The sequence below is a fragment of the Rhinolophus hipposideros genome (assembly GCF_964194185.1).
Source record: "Rhinolophus hipposideros genome assembly, chromosome: X".
In the NCBI taxonomy this organism is placed as follows: domain Eukaryota; kingdom Metazoa; phylum Chordata; class Mammalia; order Chiroptera; family Rhinolophidae; genus Rhinolophus; species Rhinolophus hipposideros.
In genome coordinates, this window is record NC_138046.1 from 76,492,303 (window position 1) to 76,513,167 (window position 20,865).

Sequence of the window (20,865 nt, forward strand, 5' to 3'; positions counted from 1 at the left end):
AGACACCATTTGGTTTGATACTGGGATGGGCCAGAGTAGCCAGTGGGCTGAATTACGGGCTGTGTGGATGGTAATCAGCCATGAGCCCAGGCCCCTAGTTATTTGTACTGACAGCTGGGCAGTGTTCTGGGGCCTAACGTTGTGGCTCCCTACATGGAAATACCAAAACTGGTTGGTAGGACACCGTGCACTGTAGGGTCAAGCCATGTGGCAGGACCTCTGGGACCTAGGCCAGAGAAATAAGGTGACCCTAATGCATGTCACAGGTCACTCCCCCTTAGTGTCCCCAGGTAATGATGAAGCAGATGCCCTAGCACGGGTCCGATGGTTAGAACGGGCTCCTGCCACTGATGTAGCCCATTGGCTGCATAGGAAATTGCAGCACGCTGGAAGCCGAACCATGTGGTAGGTGAACAGATGCTGGGATCTGCCTTGAAATGGCAAGAGGATAGCAGATGCCTGTATGACTGTGCAGTCTGTGCTCAGGACAGTCCCCAAAGGCAGAGGCTACCCTGGGAGACACAGCAGATTACATGAGGGAGGGTGCCCCTCACTCGCTGGCAAGTGGATTACATTGGACCCCTGCCTAAGGCCCGTAATGTGATATACGCGTTTACAGCAGTGGACACTGCTACAGGGCTGATGTTTGCTTGGCTGTGTCCAGCTGCGGATCAGTGGCATACAGTGGTCGCTCTTACATGGCTGTGCGCCCTCTATGGCCGCCCCCAAGTCATTGAAAGTGACAGGGGTACTCATTTTATGGGGCAAGAAGTGCAGCACTGGGCTGCCAGGATGGAAGTGCAATGGTTGTTTCATGCTCCGTATAACCCACAAACAGCTGGCGTGATTGAACACTGTAGTGGCCTTTTGAAGCAAGGTCTCCGGGTGTCAAAATACCCTCCCACGATGCATGACAGGGCCTCGTGTCTATGGGACGTCCTGAGAGTCCTGAATGAGAGACCACGGAAGGGAGGGCCTGCACCAGTAGAAGCTCTGCTACATCGAACGGCCGCTCCCATTCAATTACAAGTTACCACCAGTGAGACTCTGTTAAAGCCAGGCTATGGCAGAAATTGAAACATTTTGCTGCCAGCACCCACATGCTTGAAAGCAGGGGAAGGACAGCAATGGACTTGGCCCTGGCAGGTCAAAAGCCCCCACTGTCGATGGTTGGGTATGATAGCCCCATGGGGGGCCAGTTTGACTCATGATTTGCAAGTGATGCCTGGGGAGGTGGCTGAGTGGCCACTGCAAGTGACTGTAGTATACGGAGGTCCCGATATTGGGATGATTTTGTGGGAACCTATGTGCTCTCACTATGGCCTATTATGGGGTCCCCTGTACTGTTACATGTTGAATCTATGCACGGGATCCCAAGCACTGCCATAAAGGTCTGGTACCATAAACCAGGAATGGTGCCAGTGGCAGCGACCCTCCTTTCCCAGGACAAAAAGGTAGCGTGTATCCTCCCAGATGGAATGGATTTGCCATTGTTGCTTCCTAAGACTACTGTTTCTTTTTGTCCGTAGGTGCCGATAGGCTAATATGGCACAGGGACCCTCACGGAAGATGCTTGTCACATAGATTGTGAGGTGAGACATTGTAGGGGTGGAGTGTGGGGACAGAGCCCCAGAGAGCAGTTTCCAGGTTCTCAGTCTCACGTGGAGAGGTGCTGGCTTGGGTAGTAGATGGCTGTCAGCTGTGGCTAGTTGACCATCAGCTGTAGCCGGTTAGCCAATTGGCTACTGATATAACTGCCACGGCTGTGATGGAGAGAGAGAGTTGTTCGGTTGGCAGAAAAGCAGACAGCAGATCACACGTCATGTGAATCCAGTCTCGAGTGAGACTATAGTGGTATGACTCCCCTACCTATTGCTCCGTGGGTGTTCCTTTTTGGCCTTATCATATCCCATGTTCCTGTGTAGGGAGGGGAGCTGAGACCCTGCATGACAACCCGTGTGACACCATTCACCTATCGAAGGACATTTTGGTTGTTTCGATGTCTTGGCCACCGTAAATAAAGCTGCAATGAAATTTGGGGCACAAGTGTCTTTATGGATAAATGTTTTCAGATTTTTTGGTAGATACCCAGGAGAGGAATTGCTGGGTCATACGGTAGTTCTATTCATAATTTTTTGAGGAACCTCCACACTACCTTCCAGAGAGGCTACACCAGTCTGCATTCCCACCAACAGTTCACCAGGGTTCCTTTTTCTCCTCAGCCTCTCCAACACTTGTTACTATTTGTCTTGTTGATGATAGCCATTCTGACTGGGGTGAGGTGATATCTCATTATGGTTTTTATTTGCATTTCTCTGATGATTAGTGATGTTGAGCATTTTTTCATATGTCTATTTGTCATTTGAATGTCCTCTTGGGAGAAATGTCTCTTCAGGTCCTCTGCCCATTTTTCAATTGGGTTGTTTGCTTGTTTGTTTTTTATTTTTAATTTATTGAGGTGACAATTGTTAGTGAAATTACATAGATTTCAGGGGGACAATTCTGTATTACATCATCTGTAATTCCATTGTGTGTTCACCCAGAGTCAGTTCTCCTTCTATCACCATATATTTGATCCCCCTTACCCCATCTCCTTCCCCCGACCCCCGTTACCCTCTGGTAACCACTAAACTATTGTCTGTATCTATGAGTTTTTGTTTCTCATTTGTTTGTCTTGTTCTTTTGTTGTTTTTGGTTTATAAACCACAGATCAGAAAATCATAGGGTTCTCTGCTTTTTCTGTCTGACTTACTTCGCTTAGAATTATACTCTCAAGATCTATCCATATTGTCACAAATGTTCCTATATCATCTTTTCTTACTACTGAATAGTATTCCATTGTGTATATATACCACAACTTCATTATCCATTCATCTATCGAAGGATATTTTGGTTGTTTCCATGTCTTGGCCACCGTAAACAAAGCTGCAATGAACATTGGAGCACACGTGTCTTTATGGATAAACGCTTTCAAATGTTTTGGGTAGATACCCAAGAAAGTGATTGCTGAGTCATATGGTAATTCTATTCCTAATTTTTTGAGGAACCTCCACACTGCCTTCCCTAAGGGCTGTACCAGTCTGCATTCCCACCAACAGTGTATGAGGGTTCCTTTTTCTCCCCAGCTTCTCCAACACTTGTTACTATTTGTCTTGTTGATGATAGCCATTCTGACTGGGGTGAGGTGACATTTCATTGTGGTTTTTATTTTCATTTCTTTGATGATTAGTGATGTTGAGCATTTTTTCATATGTCTATTTGCCATTTGTATGTCCTCTTTGGAAAAATGTCTCTTCTGCCCACTTTTCAATTGGGTTGTTTGTTTTTTTTTTGTTGAGCTTCATGAGTTCCTTGTGTATTTTGGATATTAGCCCCTTATCGGAGGCGCTGTTTGCAAAAATCTTCTTCCATTCAGTCCGTTGCCTCTTTATTTTGTCGATGGTTTCTTTTGCTGTGCAGAAGCTTTTTAGTTTCATAAAGTCCCATTCATTTATTTTAGCTTTTACTTCCATTGCTTTTGGAGTCAAATTCATAAAATGCTCTTTGAATCCAAGGTCCATAAGTTTAGCACCTATGTTTTCTTCTATGCAGTTTATTGTGTCAGGTCTTAAGCTTAAGTCTTTGATACATTTTGAATTAATTTTGGTACATGATGACAGATAGCAGTCCAGTTTCATTCTTTTGCACGTGGCTGTCCAATTCTTTCAGCACCATTTATTGAAGAGGCTGTCTTTCCTCCATTGTATATTTTAGCTTCTTTGTCAAAAATTATCTGTCCATATTTATGTGGTTTTATTTCTGGGTACTCAGTTCTATTCCATTGGTCTATGTGTCTGTTTTTCTGCCAATACCATGCTCTTTTGATTATTCTAGAACTGTAGTACAAGCTAAAGTCAGGCAGTGTGATACCTCCAGCATTGTTGTTTTTTCTTAAGATTGCTTTGGTTATTCGGGGTCTTTTGTGGTTCCAAAGAAATCTGATGATTTTTTGTTCTATTTCTTTAAAAAATGCCATTGGGATTTTGATGGGGATTGCATTAAATCTATATATTGCTTTGGGTAATATGGCCATTTTTACTATGTTGATTCTTCCAATTCAAGAGCATGGAATGTCTTTCCATTTCTTTGTGTCTTCTTCAGTTTCTTTTAAAAATGTCTTATAGTTTTCAGCATATAGGCCTTTCACATCCTTGGTTATGTTTATTCCTAGGTCTTTTATTCTTTTTTCTGCAATCGTGAAAGAAACTGTTTTTTTAATTTCTTTTTCTGAGATTTCATTGTTAGTATATAGGAATGCAATGGAGTTTTGTACATTGATTTTGTAGCCGGCAAATTTACTGTATTCATTGATTGTTTCTAATAGCTTTTTGGTGGAGTCTTTAGGGTTTTTTCTATATATAGCATCATGTCATCTGCATAGAGTGACAATTTAACTTTTCATTCCCAATTTAGATGCCTTTTATGTCTTTCTCTTGCCTGAGTACTCTGGCGAGGACTTCCAACACTATGTTGAAAAGCAGAGACGATAGGAAACAACCCTGTCGGGTTTCTGAATGTAGAGCAAAGGTCTTCAGTTTTTCACCATTCATTATTAGATTAGCTGAGGGTTTGTCGTATATGGCCTTTATTATGTTGAGGTATTTTCCTTCTATACCTATTTTATTAAGTGTTTTAATAACAAATGGATGTTGTGTCTTCACAAATGCTTTTTCTGCATCAATTGATGTAATCATATGGTTTTTGTTCTTTATTTTGTTTATGTGATGTATCACATTGATGGATTTGCGGATGTTGAACCATCCTTGTGCCCCTGGGATGAACCCCACTTGGTTGTGATGAATAATCTTTTTAATGCATTGTTGCATATGATTTGCTATAATTTTTTTTAGGATTTTTGCATCTGTATTCATCAGGGATATTCCGTAGTTCTCTTTTTTTTTGTGTTGTCCTTACCATCTTTTGGTGTCATGGTAATGTTGGCCTCATGAAATGAGTTAGGGAGTACTCTCTCTTCTTCAGTTTTTTGGAAGAGTTTGAGTAGTATCAGTATTATATCCTCTTTGAAGGTTTGGTAGAATTCATTAGTGAAGCATTTTGGTCCTGGAGTTTTGCTTTTGGGAAGATTTTGGATGACTGATTCAATTTCGTTACTGGTGATCAGTCTGTTTAGATTTTCCAGTTCTTCATGGTTAAGCATAGGAAGGCTATGTGTTTCTAAGAACGTGTCCATTTCTTCTAGGTTATTGAATTTGGGGGTATATAGTCCTTCTTAGTATTATTGCATGGTCCTTCGTATTTCTGTGGAATCCATGATACCTTCCCTTTTTCATTTCTGATTTTGTTTATTAGTGTCTTCTCTCTTTTTATCTTAGTGAGTCTATCCAAGGGTTTGTCAATCTTGTTAATATTTTCAAAGAACCAGCTCTTTGTTGCATTCATTTTTTCTATTGTCTGTTTGTTCTCTATTTAATTTAGGTCTGCTCTGATTTTTATTATTTCCTTTCTTCTACTGACCTTGGGTTTCATTTGTTCTTCTTTTTCTCATTCTTTAAGGTGTAACATGAGGTTATTTATTTGGGATTTTTCTTGTTTCTTGAGATAGGCCTGTAATGATATAAATTTCCCTCTTAAAACTGCTTTTGCTACATCCCAAAAATTTTGGTGGGACGTATTTTCATTGTCATTTGTTTCTATGTATCTTTTGATCTCTCCCCTAATTTCTTCTTTGACCAGGTCATTCTTTAAAGTATGTTGTTGAATCGTCATGTATTTATGGTATCTCCTGCTTTCTTTTTCAGTTGTTATCCACTTTCAAAGCCATTTCAAAGATCAGAGAATATGCTTGGTACGATTTCAATCTCCTTAAATTTGCTGAGGCTGATTTTATGTCCCAATATATGGTCTATCCTTGAGAATGTTCCATGTACACTTGAAAAGAATGTATAGTCTGATGTTTTAGGATGAAGTGCTCTATATATGTCAATTATGTCCATTTCATCTAATGTGTCATGTAGGTCTGCTATTTTGTTATTTATTTTCTGTTTGGATGATCTATCCATAGCTGTCAGTGACGTATTTAGGTCCCCTAGTATAACTGTGTTTCTTCAATTTCTCCCGTTAGTTCTGTTAGCAGTTTCTTGGTATATTTCGGTGCTCCCTGATTGGGGGCATAAATGTTGATGACTGTTATATCTTCTTGTTATATAGTCCCCTTTTACCGTTATGAAATGTCCATCTTTGTCTCTTGTTGCCTTTTTCACCCTGAAGTCTGTTTCATCTGATATCATTATGGCTACACCTGAATTTCTCTGGGTGCCATTTGCTTTGGAGTGTCAATTTCCACCGTTTCGTTTTGAGTCTATGCTTGTCCTTGTAGCTGAGATGAGTCACTTGGAAACAGCATATGGTTGTGCTTAGTTTTCTGATCCAATCTGCTACACTTTGACTTTTTATTGGTGAGTTCAGTCCGTTTACATTTAGGGTGATTATAGATACGTGAGGATTTCCTGTCATTGTTTCTTTAGTTTTCTGGTAAGGCTGTGTCTCCATTGTTTCTTTGCCTTTTTGTTGTTGTCTATTATTTCTGTGTGGTGGTATTCTATGATGTTTCCCTCTGTTTCTTCATTTATTACAGTATACATTTCAGTTCTGGATTTTTTTTTGAGTGTTTACCCTTAAGTTTATGTAAAAAAATGTTTTATATTTAGCGTATTCTATTTTTTTAGCACGCTTAATTTCTCCATTCCCATATTCCGGTTCAGGTCTTTACTCTCCCTCGTTTTGTTTTTTGGTTGCCACAAATTGTCCCTGTTGATGGTGGTCGAATAGCCTCCTTTAATTTTTCTTGTAGTGCAGGTCATGTATTAGAAAATTTTCTCAGCTTCTGTATGTCTGCAAAGGTCTTTATTCCTCCTTCATGTCTAAAAGTTATCTTTGCTGGATATGTTATTCGTGGCTCACAATTTCTCTCTTTCAATAGTTTGAATATTTGGTTCCACTCCCTCCTGGCTTGTAGAGTTTCTGCTGAAAAATCTGATGATAATCTAATGGGCTTTTCTTTGTAGGTTACCGTCTTCTTTTCCCTGGCTGCCTTGAGGATTCTTTCTTTATCGTTGATTTTAGACAGCTTCAATACAATGTGCCTTGCAGAAGGCCTGTTGGGATTGAGGTAATTAGGTGTTCTATTTGCTTCTTGGATTTGAGGATCCAGTTCTGTCCACAAGTTTGTGAAGTTCTCATCAACAATTTGTTTGAATATGTTCTCTGTTCCCTTCTCTCTTTCTTCTCCTTCTGGTATGCCCATTATTTTTATATTGTTCTTTCTGATAGAGTCAGAAAGTTCTTGTAGAGTTCTTTCATTTCTTTCAAGTGTCAAATCTCTTTCTTCTTCCATCTGTGTAATTTCCAGGTTTCTGTCTTCGATGTCACTGATTCTTTCCTCCATCTGTTCAACTCTACTAGGTAATCTGGTTATTTCATTCTTAATTTCTTCTATTGAGTTCTTAATCTCCAGGAATTCCATTTTTTTGGGTTTTAAAATTTCAATCTCTTTCGTAAAATGCTCATGTTGTTTTTTGATTGTGTTTCTGAGTTCATTAAATTGCCTTTCTGTGTTTTCTTGCATCTCGTTGAATTTTTTCAGAACTGCAATCTTGAGTTCTCTGTCATTTAAGTCTCATATTTCCATATGTTTAAGTTCCTTTTCTGGAGACTTTTCACTTTCTTTCTGAACTGTCTTGTTGCCTTGGTTATTCATGGCAGTCACTGATTTATTATTTGTCTTCCTAGACATTTACAGGAGTGGCTTTTGCAACAGGTTGATAGGAAGAGGTCTTTCTTTTGTTTTCTAGGACTTGTGGGTAGAATGTTTTATTTTCTCTCTGACTGCAGCCTTTTTTCCTCTCTGACACAGTAGTGCTATGTTTTCTCTGCACTATTTCAGCTTGTCACACAATGGGGGGATTCCCTGGGAAACGGTCTTCTCTTCTGTTAACAGTTCGCCTGGGTCATAGGTAGCCACGTCCTTTGAGGTGAATTCATTAGTGGGCCTGTGCGTCTTGCCTGTCTGCTGTGCAGGGAGTCCTTTGTGGAGTTATTGTTGTTCGATTAGTTGTAAATTCAAGGGGAGTTTTTCAGAGGCTCACCTCACGCCGCCATTTTAATTATGTCTCTCATTCACTTTCAAGATCACCTTGGCTATTCTGAGTACATTGAACCTCTTATAAATTTTAAGACCAACTTCACAATTTCTAAGAAGCCATCAAAGATTTTGATAGCAAGTGGCGGCCTGTTGGCTCAGTTGGTTAGAGTGTGAGCTCTGAACAACAGGGTTCCTGGTACGATTCCTACTTTGGCTAGTGGTCTGTGCCCTCCACAACTAGATTGAGGACGATGAACTGCCACTGAGCAGCCAGACGGCTCAGCTGGTTAGAGCGCAAGCTCTCAATAACAAGGTTGTTGTTTCAATACCCACATGAGATGGTGCTCTTGCCCTTGCAACTAAAGATTGAAGATGTTGACTGGACATGGAGCTTAGTTGAGCCCTCTACAACTAGATTGAAGGACAACAACTTGGAGATGATGGGCCCTGGAGAAACATACTGATCCCCAATATTCCCCAATAACATTTATTTTAAAAAAGTGAGAGGAACTCATAGAGTTGAAAAAAAGATTTTGATAGGGATTGTGATGAATCTGTTATCAATTTGAGGAGTGTTTCCATCTAAACAACATTATGTCTTCTAATATCTTAACATGTAATGTCTTTCTATTTATTTAGTTCTATAAATTTTTGGGCAGTGTTTTGTAGTTTGAATAATATAAGTTTGGGATATTAACTGATTTAACTTTTCTTAAATTTATTTTAAGTATTTTACTCTTTTTAAATTAAAGTCATTGGGGTGACATGGTTAGTAAAATTATATAGGTTTCAAGTATACAAATCTATAATACATCACCTATATATTGCATTGTATGTTCGCCATCTAGAGTCAGTTCTCTTTCTATCACCCTATATTTGACCCCCTTTACCGTCTTCTACTACCCACATTCCCTCCTTACCCTCTGGTAACCACTAAAGTGTTGTCTGTGTCTATGAGTTTTTGTTTGTTTGTCTTGTCCATTTGTGTTTCAGTTTTTTATCCCACATATGAGTGAAATCATATGGTTCTTGACTTTTTCTGTCTGACTTATTTCACTTAGCATGAAACAGAATTGTTTTCTAACTTTTTGGTTTCTTCTTTGCTACTATATAGCAATACAAGTGAAATTTGTATATTGATCTTGTATCCTGCAACATTATTGAAATAATTTATTAGTCTAGTACTTTTTAGTGGATTCTGTACAATTTTCTATTTACAAAATTATGTCATCTGTCTTTTCATTGTGGATTCACTTTATTTCGTTTTCTTGCCTAATCGTACTGGCTAGAACTTTTAGTATATGGTTGAACAGAAGTTATCAAAGTGGATGTCCTTATTTTGTTCTTCAAATAAGGGAGAAGTCATTTACCCTTTTATCACTAAGTATAACATAACTGTAGGTTTTTCATAGAGGTTCTTAATCACATTGAGGAAATTCCATTTTATAATGTTTGTCGTTTTTTTTTTTTTCATGATGGGGTATTAAATTTTGTCAAGTGCTTTTTCTGCTTCTATTGAGAACATGTAGTTTTTTCCTTTATTCTATTGACATGGTGTATTACATTAATTTATATACAGATGTGAAACTAACTTTGCTTCCTGGAATAAATTGATTAGGGTATTCAATATTTCTATATAGTGTAGGATTAAGTTTGCTAGTGTTTTGTTGAAGATATTCGTGCCTATTTATAAGAGTTATTGGTTTGTAGTTTTATTGTATAATCCTTTGTCTGGTTTTGGTATCAGGGTATTACTGGCCTCACAGAATGAAATGAAAAGCATTTCTTCTTTTCTATTTTTTGAAAGGTTTCGTAAAAATTTAATATTATTCTTTAAACATTTTTCTTTTTTTTAGAATTTACAAGTGATGTATCTGGGCCAGTGCATTATTTTGTGCATAGGTTTTATATTTCTAATTAAATCTCTTTACTTTTTATAGATTTTTTCATACTTTCTATGGTTTTATAGAAACTTATTCACTTCATCTAAATTATCTAACTTGTTGGAAAACAATCACTCACAGGATTCCCTTATAATTTTTTTTTTAATTTCTGTAAGCTTGATACTAATTTCCCCTCTGTCATTCCTAATTTTATTAATTAGTGTGTGTTTTTCAATTTTGTTGACCTTAAGAACCACGTTTTCATTTTGTCAGTTTTCTCTTTTCATATTTTTTATTTTATTAATTTTCTCTCTAATCCTTATTATTTACTCCCTACTTCTTGCTCTGAATTTGTTTTTTTTAGTGTTTTTTTTGTGTTTGTTTATTAGTTTTAGGTGTACATGACAATGTAATAATTAGATATTTCACCTCTCACATAGTTTGTTCATTTAACTGCTTTATAAATTCAGTACAGACAAAAAGTGTACATAATATTTACAAAATAAAAGTCCTGAGATAAATACAACTCTAAGGAAATCTAAAGTACACAGCAGTGAACATCCTCTTGTCCAACAATCTAGACAGATCACTGGTCAATGTAAATGTAAGTCTCAGGCATACCAGAGAGTAACTGTCCCCTCAAGGGTGCACGACTGTCAGCATTAGCAGTATGTTCTAGGTCCTTGTTAGTCCTCCAATGAGTGTAGACCACAGTTCCAAATAAAGATTGCATTTTAATGCCACTTAACTATGCAGTGTTATATTTTAACAATGCTTTAAGTTGGAAGGTTAGATTATTGCCTTGAGCGCTTTTTTCTTTTTTCTTTAAAAATTTTTTTTATTAGTTTCAGGTGTACAAAACAATGTAATAAAGACATTTACACCCCTCACAAAGTGGAAGCCCCTCTCCCTCAATCTACTACCCTTCTGACATCATATATAGCTGTTACAGTTCCATTGGTGTTCCTTCTTTTTTTCAAATTTTGTTTATTAGTTTCAGGTGTACAAAGAAATGTATGATGTTTCCCTGAAAATAAGACCTAACCAGAAAATAAGCCCTAGCATGATTTTTTTTCAGGATGACATCCCCTGAACATAAGCCCTAATGTGTCTTTTGGAGCAAACCTTAATATAAGACCCAGTATTATTTTCAGGTAAACATGGTAATAGACATTTAAACACCTCATAAGGTGATAACCCACCCCCTAAGTTACTAACACTCTGACATTATATTTGTTTATATAGCTGTTACAATACCATTCACTATCTTCCCTATGCTATACTCCACATCCCGGAATTATATATACCTATATATTTAGTTATAGTTGACATTCAATATTATTCTACTTCAGCTTTAGGTGTATAGCACATTGGGCAGGCATGTACAGTTTATGACATGACCCCCCTGATAAGTCCAGTGTCCATCTGGCACCTTACATGATCTTTACAACATTGTTGATTATATTTCCCATACTGTATTAACTACCAATTTGTATTTCTTAATGGCTTTATCTTTTTCACCCTGCCCCTAATGCCATTACCATCTATCACCCTGATAGATGTAGTGCTTTATCTGTCTCTCAATTCTAAATGATAGCCTTGCTGGGTGGAGCAATCTTGGTTGTATGTCGTTGCTTTTCATCACTTGGAATATTTCCTGCCACTTCTTTCTTGCCTGCAAATTTTCTGTTGAGAAATCAGCTGACAAGTCTAACGGGGGCTCCCTTGTACATAACTATCTGCTTTTCTCTTGCTGCTTTCAAGATTCTCTCTTTGTATTTGACGTTTCGCATTTTAATTATGATGTGTCTCTGTGTGGGCCTCTTTGGGTTTATCTTGTTAGGGACTCTGTGCTTCCTGGACTTGTATGTCCATTTCCTTCACCAGATTAAGGAAGTTTTCTGTCACTATTTTTTCGAATAGGTTTTCAATTCTTTGCGCTCTCTCTTCTGCTTGTGGTACCGTTATAATGCAAATATTGGTGTGCTTGATATTGTTCTGGAAACCCCTTAAACTCCCCTCAATATTTTGGATTCCTCTTTCTTTTTGCTGTTCTGGTTGGGTGTTTTCTGCTACCTTATCTTCTACATCACTGGTTGGATCCTCTGCTTTGTCTAATCTATTGTTGATTCCCTGTAATATATTCTTCATTTCCACTATCGTATCCTTTATTTCTGACTGTTTTTTTTTTAATGGTTTTCCTCTCTCTGTTGAAGTTCTACCTGAGATCATTGAGCATTCTTATAATCAGTGTTTGGAACTCTGCACCTGATAGATTGCTTATCTCTGTTTCCCTTAGTTCTTTTTTCTGGAGCTTTGTTTTGTTCTCTTTTTTTATTAGTTTCAGGTGCACAAGAAAAAGTAATACTTAGACATTTATCTTTTATATCCCTCACACTGTGTGAACCCCTCTCCCCCCATCCACTATCCCTCTGAAATCGCACAGAGCCATTACATTTCCACTGTCTCTATTCCTAATGCTGTACTCTGCTTCTTGTATGTACATACACATACATACATACATACACACACACACACACACACGTATAAGCTGTCCATGCACCAGATTCAGAGTCTGTGTGTTTCAGTGGCTCTGTTTACCCCTGCAGTGATCTGCCCAGATAGGTGGGGGCAGGAGCAGTGTGGCTTGTGAGAGGTGGCACTGAGCAATGGCCACAACAACGAACACAGCCAATGCAGTACGCAAGGCTCTCTCCCTTTCCCCAGAACTAGTTCGCTCATGAGTCCGTTGCTGCAGGGCCACAGTTCTCAGAACTACAAATATTCTGTTGTTTTGATCTGACACTGCTACCATCCTGCTTCTAGCACTGGGAGGGTGGGAGTGTGGCAAGCTCTGAAAGGTTGGGGAGGGAGTCAGTCAGGCTTTGTGCCTATGTCTTCTGTCCTCTGCTTGGCAGTGCAGGCTTAAACTACCATTCTCACCCTTCTTCCCTCAGTTTTGCTCTCTGACATGAATGTTGGGTTCAGCTGTGTTACCGTGTTTCCCTGAAAATATGACCTAGCTGGACCATCAGATCTAATGCATCTTTTGGAGAAAAAATTAATATAAGATCCGGTCTTATATTATACTATATCAGACCCAGTATTATTTTGATATAAGACTTGGTCTTATATTAATTTTTGCTCCAGATGGGTGTGTGGGAGGGGGTTGGGGATAAGGGGAAAGGTGAAGGGATTTGGAAGCAGCTGGTAACCACAAGATGGCCTCAGGGTTTTTTTGAAAATTAATTTGGGGAAGGTATTCTATAATGTTGTAAAGATTTTGTTGGGTATCCGATGGACATGCGTCCTATTTGGGAGACCACCTCAGGGATACTGTGGATACCTGATCATGGCATTGTACACCAGAAGCTAAACATTAATGAATGCCAACTATAATTTTATATATATAATGTGATGGTTCAGTGTGAGGTCGGAGGGATAGTGGATGGGGGGAGGGGGGTTCACAGTATGAGGGATATAAATGATGAACGTCTAAGTATTACCTTGTTTTGTACACCTGAAACTAATAAATAAATTAATTAATTAAAAAAAAAAAAAAACAAAACAAAACAAAACAGTAATTACCTTTACGAAAAGGAATTTGAGAGAGGGAGAAGACACTTCTCATTTAATATCTTTTCTATATTTTTCTTAACATGAGGGATGTGCGATTATGGGCCATTTGGGTTTTCTTCTTTATATAAAAGTATATATAAATGATAGTCTTTTGATATCATTAAAATACATTTTTGTAGTTTTAAAAAAATAAATAAATAAAAAAAATAAAAAAAAATAAAAAAAAATAAAAATAATGTCTTTGTAAAATGGCAAAAAAAAAAAAAAAAAATTTTGCTCCAAAAGACACATTAGAGCTGATGGTCTGGCTAGGTCTTATTTTCAGGGAAACACGGTATATGCTGATATCTCAGGCAGGACTGTGGGCCATTAGGGGAGTGCTAGCTGTCCAAATTCTTCCCTCTCCCATGACTGCTGTAGCTCTGGAATGCAGGGAGCTGGAGTTCCTTGCTCTGGTCTGTGTCTGTCCTGCGCCCAACGCATGGCCAGTGTCTCTGCACTTCCCCCTTCCCTCCTTCATGTACCCCCTCAGTCGCCCAATTTGCCCACCTTTGGATGATTTTAATTGCACATCTCTTAGTCTTGCCTTTCTGCTGTGCATGGAATCCTTTGTGGAATTATAGCTGTTGAATTTGTTGTAAATTACAGGGGAAATTTCAAGAGGCTTACCTCACGCCACCATTTCTATGACATAATCCAATATTATTTTATAGTAATTTCAGGTGTACAGCATAGTGGTTAGATATTTATATAATTTAAGAGGTGATTTCCTCTGATAATCTAGCACTTATCTAGCACTATACATAGTTATTACCATGTCATTGAGTATATTCCCTATGCTTTACTTTACATCCCCATGACTATTTTGTAACTTCCAATTTAAACTTCTTAATCCCTTTACCATTTTCACCCTTCCCCCAGACCCCCTCCCATCTATCACTCCAAAAAATCTAGTACCCATCTGACACCATACATAGTTATTACAATGTTATTGACAATAATTTTTATGCTATACTCTACATTCCGATGACTACTTTGTAACAACTAATTTGTTCTTCTTATTCCTTCCACTTTTTTCACCCACACTCCCAAGCCCTCTCCCATCAGCAACATTCAAAATATTCTCTGTATCTCTGAGATTTTTTTCTGTTTTGTTTGTTAATTTTGTTCTTATATTCCACATGTAAGCAAAATCACATTGCACATATCTTTCTCTGTCTGACATACTCCACTCTCAGCACAATACCCTCCAGGTCCATCCATGCCTATGAAGATAGCAAGAACTCATTCCCTTCTGTGGCCAAGCAATATTCCATTGTATATATGTACCACCTTTTCTTTATCCATTTATCCATTGATGGACAACCAGGCTGCCTCCACATCTTGGCCATTGTAAAGAATGGTGCAATGAACATATGGATGCACATGTACCCTTGAAGTAGTGTTTCAGGTTTTTATGGATAAATACCCTGAAGAGGGATCACTAGGTTCTTTTATTTTTTTTTTTGGTGAAAGTATTTTAATGATCATTATAATTTACCATCTTTTATAATGTCTTTACTACTGAGTTTCAAAAGGATTTAAAGGCAATATTAAAGAGATTTTGTTTTTCTGTAGTCTTTTCCTTTATGTAACAATACATATTAGATTTTTTTTATCTTATCTTTTTTTATTAGTTTCAGGTGCAAAAGACAAAGTAATACTTAGACGTTTATCATTTATATTCCTCACACTGTGTGAACGCCCCTCCCCATCCACTACCCCTCTGACATCGCACAGAGCCATTACATTTCCACTGTCTCTATTCCTAATGCTGTACTCTGCTTGTTGTAAGTATATATATATATATATATATATATATATATATATATATATATATATATATACTTGTAGTTGACATTCATTATTGTTCAGCTTCACCTTCAGGTATACAATGCAGTGATCAGGCATCTACATCATCCCTGAGGTGGTCCCCTTATAAGACAAGAGTCCATCAGATACCCTACAAAATCTTTACAACATTGTTGATTACATTCCCCAAATTAATTTTCAAAACCCCGTGGCCATCTTGTGGTTACTGACTGTTTTCTAATCCCCTCACCTTCCCCCTTATCCCCACCCCCCTCCCATCTAGCAACCCTCAGTTTTTCCTCTATATCTCTGAGACTGTTTCTGATACTTCATTCATTTATTCTTTTCTTTAGATTCCACATAGAAGTGAGATCATATGGTATTTGTCTTTCTCTCTCTGACTTATTTCACTTAGCATAATGTTCTCTAGATCCATCCATATTGATGCAAATGGTATCATTTCATTCTTCTTTTGGCTGCATAATACCCCATTGTATAAATGTACCACAGTTTCTTAATCCAGTTGTCTACCGATGGGCATTTCGGTTGTTTCCATGTCTTGGCTATTGTGTATAGTGCTGCAATAAACGCAGGGGTGCATAATTTTTTTCATATTAGAGTTTTGGATTTCTCCGGATAGATACCTAGGAGTGGAATTGCTGGGTCATAAGGTAGTTCCATTTTCAGATTTTTGAGATAACTCCATACTGTTTTCCATAGTGGCTACACCAATCTGCAATCCCACTAACAGTGCACAGGGGTTCCCTTTTCTCCAAAATTCCTCTCCATCACTTGTTGTTTGTTGATGATAGCTGTTTTGACTGGGGTGAAGTGGCATCTCATTGTGGTTTTTATTTGCGTTTCTCTAATGATTAGTGAGGTAGAGCATTTTTTCATACGTCTGTTTACCATCTGTATGTCCTCTTTAGAAAAATGTCTCTTCATGTCCTCTGCCCATTTTTTAATTGGGTTGTTTGTTTTTTTAGAGTTGAGTTGAGTGAGTTTTTAATAAATTTTGGATACTAACCCCTTATCAGATATATCATTGACAAATATCTTCTCCCATTCAGTAGGACCCCTTTTTGTTTTAATGATGGTTTCTTTTGCTGTGAAAAAAATTTTTAGTTTGATGTAATCCCACATGTTTATTTTTTCTCTTACTTCCCTTGCCCGAGGGGATATATCAGTAAAAATCTGTTACTCCAGGTAACGTCTGTAAAGTTTCTTCCTATATTTTCTTCTAAAAGTTCTGTGGTTTCAGATCTTACATTTAAGTTTTTAATCCATTTTGAATTTATTCTTGTATATGTTGTAAGGAGGTGGTCCAGCTTCATTTTTTTGCATGTGTCTGTCCAGGTTTCCCAGCAACATTTATTGAATACACTGTCTTTATCCCACCGTAAATTCTTGCTTCCATTGTCGTAGATTAAATGACCATATAGGCATGGATTTATTTCTGGGCTGTTTATTCTGTTCCATTGATCCATGTGTCTGTTTTTATGCCAGTACCATGCTGTTTTGATTACTGTAGCCTTGTAGTATAATTTGATGTCAGGTATTGTTGTAACTCCCACTTTGTTCTTATTTCTCAAGATTGCTGAGGCTATTCGGGGTCTTTTATGGTTCCATATAAATTTCCAGATTATATATTCTATTTTTGTGAAAAAATATCCTTGGTAATTTGATAGGAATTGCGTTGAATCTGTATATTGCCTTAGGCAGTATGGACATTTTAACTATATTAATTCTTCCTATCCATGAACATGGTATGTGTTTCCATCTATTTGTATCTTCTTTAATTTCTCTCTTCAGTGTCTTATAATTTTCTGAGTATAGATCTTTTGTTTCTTTGGTTAAATTTATTCCCAGGTATTTTATAGTCTTTGAAGCAATTGTAAATGGGATTGTTTTCTTAATTTCTACTTCTGATATTGTATTATTGGTATATACAAATGCAACTGATTTCTGAATGTTAATTTTTTATCCTGTTACTTTACTAAATTCATTTATCAATTCTAACAGTTTTTTTGATGGAGTCTTTGGGGTTCTCTATATATAGTATCATGTCATCTGTATATAATGACAATTTTACTTCCTCCTTATCAATTTGGATGCCTTTTATTTATTTTTCTTGTCTGATTGCTGTGGCTAGAACTTCCAGCACTATGTCGAATAGAAGTGGAGAAAGTGGGCAGCCTTGCCTTTTTCCTGATCTTAACAGGAATGGTTTTAGCTTTTCCCCATTGAGTATGATGTTAGCTGTGGGTTTATTATATATGGTCTTTATATATTGAGATGTGGTCCCTCTCTTCCCACATTCTTATGAGTTTTTATCATAAATCACTGCTGGATTTTTTCAAATTCTTTTTCTGCATCAACTGATAGGATGATATAATTTTTATTTTTCGTTTTGTAAATGTGGTGTATCACATTAATTGATTTGTGGATGTTGAACCACCCTTGCTTACCAGGAATGAATCCCACTTGATCATGGAGTATGATCTTTTTAATGTATTGCTGAATTCAGTTTGCTAATATTTTGTTGAGGATTTTTGCATCTATGTTCATTAAGGATATCGACCTGTAGTTTTCTTTCTTTGAAATGTCTTTGTCTGATTTTGGGATCAGGGTGTTAGTGGCCTTGTAAAAAATGTTTCGGAGCCTTCCCTCTTTCTGGATTTTTTGAATAGTTAGAGGAGAATAAGTGATAATTCTTTTTTTGAATATTTTGTAAAATTCACCTATAAAGCCATCTGGTTCAGGACTTTTGTTCGTTGGGTGCTGGTTGATTACTGATTCAATTTCTCTGGTTGTAATCAGTCTATTCAGGTTTTTTGTTGCTTCTTGAGTTAGCCTTGGAAGGTTGTATGTTTCTAGAAAATTGTTCCTTCCAGACTGTCTAATTTGTTGGCATATTGTTGCCCATAGTAATTTCTTTCTTTTCTTTTCTTTTCTTTCTTTTTTTTTTTTTTTGTATTTCTGTGGTGTCTGTTGTCACTTTTCTTTCATTTCTGATTTCATTAATTTGGGTTCTCTCTCTCTTTTTTTTTGATGAGTCTGACTAAAGTTTTGTCGATTTTGTTTATCTTCTCTAAAAATCAGCTCTTGGATTCATTGATCTTTTGTATTGTTTTTCTGGTTTCTATTTCATTTATTTCTGCTCTGATCTTTATTGTCTCCTTCCTTGTGCTCCCTTTGGGCTTATTTTGCTCTTCTTTTTCCAGATCCCTTAACTGTGAAAATAAACTGTTGATTAGTGATTTTTCTTGCCTCTTTAGGTAGGCCTGTATTTGTATGAATTTCCCTCTTAGGTCTAGTTTTGCTGCATCCCTTAGATTTTGGGCAGTCATATTTCAGTTTCATTTGTCTCAAGATATCTTTTGATTTCTTCCTTGATCTCATTGTTGACCCATTCATTATTTGATAACATGTTATTCAGACTCCATGTATTTGTGTGTCTTTCTGTTTTTTTTTTCCCCTGTAGTTGATATCTAATTTCATAGCACTGTGGTCAGAAAAGACAACTGGTATGATTTCAATTTTCTTAAATTTATCAAGACTAGTTTTGTGGCCTACCATGTGGTCTATCTTGGAAAATGTTCCATGTGCGCTTGAGAAGAATGTGTATTCTGCAGCTTTGGGGTGAAATGCTCAGAAAATATCAATTAAATCCAAGTTGTCCAATGTGTCATTTAAGGCCATTGTTTCCTTATTGATTTTCTGTCTGGAAGACCTGTCCCTTGTTTTCAGAGGTGTGTTGAAGTCCCCTAGTATGATAGTGTTACTGTTGATCTTTTTATGTCTTTATGTTAGTCAATATCTGTTTTATATATTTAGATGCTCTTATGTTGGGTGCATAGATGTTTACTAGTGTTATGTCCTCTTGTCAGATCGATCCCTTAATTATTATGTAGTGCCCATTTTTGTCTTTTAATATATTCTTAATTTTAAAATCTATTTTGTCAGATACAAGTATTGTGACTCCAGATTTTTTCTCATCTCAATTTGCATGAAATATCTTACTCCAACCCTTCACTTTCATCCTGTATGTGTCTTTTGATCTGAGGTGAGTCTCTTGTATACAGCATATACAAGGGTCTTGCTTTCTTATCCACTCAGCCACCCATGTCTCTTGATTGGAGCATTTAATCCGTTTACATTTAAAGTGATTATTGATAGCTACATAGTTATTGCCATTTTTTAATTTGTAGTTACATTGTTTTCATCTTTCTTCTGTTTACAGAAGCTCTTTTAATATTTTGTGCAATGCTGTATTGGTGGTGATAAATTCCTTTAGCTTATTCTTCTCTGGGAAGCTGTTTATATTTCCTTCAATTTTAGATGATATCCTTGCTGGATAAAGCAATCTAGTTTGTAGGGCTTTGTTTTCCATCACTTTGAGTATCTCCTGCCACTCCCTCCTAGCCTGCAAAGTTTCTGTAGGAAAGTCATTTGATAGTCTTATGGGAGTTCCCTTGTATGTAACCCTTTGTCTTTCTCTTGCTGCTTTTAGGATTCTCTCTTTGTCTTTAACCTTCACTATTTTAACTATAATGTGTGTTGGTGTGGACCTGTTTGGGTTTATCCTAGTTGGGACTCTCTGCACTTCCTGGGCTTGTATGTCAATTTCCTTCACCAGGTTAGGGAAGTTTTCGGTCATTATTACCTCAAATATGTTCTCGATCCTTTGCTTCCTCTCTCCACCTTCTGGTATTCCTATGATGCTCATGATTTTGCACTTGATGTTACACCAGAGGTCTCTTAAACCATTTTCATTGTTTTTTATTCTTTTCTTCTTTTTGTTTTCTGTTTGGGTGATCTCTGCAAACTTGTCTTCTAAATCACTGATTGGATACTCTGCCTCATCTAACTTGCTGGTAATTCCTTCAAGTGTCTTCTTTATTTCCATTATTTTATTCTTTATTTCTAACTGGTTGTTCATTATGATTTCTCTGTCCTTCTTTATGTCACCACTAAGCTCCTTAAACATTCTTATCATGTCTCTGATAGGTTGGTTACCTCTTTTTCATTTCATTCCAATTCTGGAGGTTTCTTCTGTTCTTTTATTTGGGACATGTTTCTTTGTTTCCCCATTCTGGCTGACTCTCTGTGTCTGCTTCAATGTTATATGTAGATCCCCTTGCTTTCTTGGTTTTTGCTGGGTTATCTTATTTAGTATGTGTCCTTTATATTTGACCTATACCACTTTCCTATTCTCCTATGCGTGTGATCCAAAGGTGTTCCTTGTGTTGTATACATTGTCCTTCTAATGTTGAGCTTTAATTGCTTTTGGCTTGTCAGTATGTGGGATTGACTCTGAGGCTGACTAGTTGTGATACTTGGCTCTGCCCACAGCAGGATGATCAGCTGCTAGAGGGTAGGTCGCTCAAATGAGGCTTGGCCCCTATGGGC